General features: G+C 37.3%; 1 long non-coding RNA gene across 1 annotated transcript; it reads right to left on the reverse strand.

Annotated features, from left to right (window-relative positions):
- Positions 1 to 425: 425 nt before the first annotated feature.
- On the reverse strand, positions 426 to 1,387 carry LOC145420422 (uncharacterized). Its single transcript, XR_013901725.1, has 3 exons — positions 1,033 to 1,387; positions 673 to 741; positions 426 to 564 (listed from the first exon to the last, which is right to left on the reverse strand). It is a non-coding gene; the product is annotated as an uncharacterized LOC145420422 (long non-coding RNA).
- Positions 1,388 to 2,332: the final 945 nt, after the last annotated feature.

Consider the following 2,332-nt stretch of genomic DNA (forward strand, 5'->3'; position numbering starts at 1 on the left):
ACTACTGATTTTATCTACTGTTTTTTTTTTGTTTTTGTTTTTTTAATCGATTTTAAATCATGCTCCTTTTATTGTTTTTGTTTTTTAATGTCTCTGTAAAGCACTTTGAATCACCTTGTTGTTGAATTGTGCTATATAAATAAACTTGCCTTGTCTTGCCACTGAAGGAACAATAGGCTGGAAGGTCAGTTCATTGATCAATAATATACAAATTGTCATGGGCCCTGATCAAAGACCTCAGAAACCTGCAGTCTGAGACTGAAGAAGTCACGTGGATGAGTGACGAAACGTTTCTCCCACCTGAAAATGCTACATCCAGATGAACAGAGTCAATCTTTTGGACCACCTATAATTCTAAACATTTTGTTAAATGACATTGCTATTACATGTTGGTACAAACATATGGATTCTCCATACCTCAATCTTAGTATAGGAGATCGTCTGGAGCTGTACACCATAGGCAGAGTGGTTTACTTTGACATGGGAGACCTTTATCTGATCTCCCACATGAACATTGTCAATTGATGCCTCCCTCCACAAGGAGACAGTCATGGTATGCCCATCCTGAAATCACAAACATGACAGAATGAAAGATTTATTCATTAACTAATACAAATCTCAAATATGCCTATTTTCACCATTTTCAATACTACACTTTAGTTGCACCATTACCTGCTTTAGCTGGAGCGTTCGTATAGGCACCTGTTGTTTGCCTGCGAAAACCTTCCTCACTGCAGAACACTGAAAATTCAATTAAAATATAATGTCAGTTATAGTGATTGCATAAATCTGTGTGTGTACATCTAGGTGCTTCTTTCTTGACTTACTACATCTATTATTTTATTATTGTTGTTAATGATAAATCTACAACCATTTACAAAATAATAGCGGTTGATCTTGTTCTCACAATTTTGTGTTTGTTTGACGACAACAACAACAAAAATTATTATTTTTACTTTTAAAGACAAAAAAGTAATGGTTTCTTTGAAAACCTAAAGCAGTATCAATTCTGATGGAACCACAAATATTTACCTGCAGAACCTCCCCTTCCACTATAATAAGCCCTCCAAACGTTGGGCTCATCTTCAGTGGTGTTGGCTGGGGAAGGTGAATCAAGAAGCTCCTCTGCCTTTGTGATGAGGGCCTCTGTGACTGCAAGGGCAGGAGCTTTAAAGAACTGTGTCCTCGCCGTAATATTGATTAGATAAGGGGAGCTTGGCCCCTCAGCTCATGTCCCCTCATCATGGAAGACATGCCCTCTTTGACTTTGGATGAGAATTCTTCAAACAAAGTAATTTTTTGCCACTGTCTCTCCGTCAGTGATTGTTGCCACCGTATTTTTTTTTGGTTAACAGTGGTTTGACCCCTCCATCTTGGATATCCCAGCTGATCACCTGATAAATACATAAATAAAGAAATGTATTTCTATGATCTTACTCCTGTGTGTCTGTGATTTGATGCTATACAAATAAAATTGAATTGAATCACCTTTAGCTGGTCACAAGATTTTAACACCCGGATGTGAATGGGTGGGGGCCTGAAGTACGGCGTCTCAGGCCGGTTATTGGTCAATTTCATTAAGGCCATTCTGGGGGAAAAAAGCAAAAGAAACACATTAACAGGTTCATACATTTCTGCTGGATCCAGTTCTGATAGAATAGAGTAACACCTGTTGCTTTTATGTTGTCTCTTCACATTTTGATATGAAACAAACACATTAACTTCCTCAACCCCAAGTGTGTTTCTGAGGTTCCTGCTTGATATTTACATACGCGAAAACATTTCAATATTTCTGTGAAAACACAAATTATCTTTACAAAATGTTGGTCTGACAATTAATTTAACGCGTATGAGCCTTAATAAAATACATACAAATATTACAGCACATGTAAGTCTGTCCAATTCACTTTGGATGGAACGCAGAAAAAAAAATCACAATTTTCTTTTCCACACTTAAGTTTTTCAGATAATAAATAAAATAATTATTAATTAAAATAATACTTGAAAATAGGTTACAGTGGACAATAGAAAACAAGGAATCATCATAGGAAGATTATCTGAAAAAGGAAGTGAAAAACAGCAACATTACAGATATCTTACTGAAGACCTAGTCAAAGATTGCCTGCCTGCCTGCCCATCCCACACACGGCACGGACGCGCGCACACACACAAACATAGTGCACCTGCTTGGTCTCTGTGGCTTTAGTTCATATTGGCTCCCCTTTTTAATCATTTGAGCCAATAGAATTATAGAATTACTGTCCCTGCTTTTAGGTCAATCCCGCCCTCCTTAACTGGGCAGAAAATGGCAATATTTTGACCAGAAACAGCT

Source organism: Astatotilapia calliptera, chromosome 15, assembly GCF_964374335.1.
Source record: "Astatotilapia calliptera chromosome 15, fAstCal68.1, whole genome shotgun sequence".
NCBI classification, from domain to species: Eukaryota; Metazoa; Chordata; class Actinopteri; order Cichliformes; family Cichlidae; genus Astatotilapia; species Astatotilapia calliptera.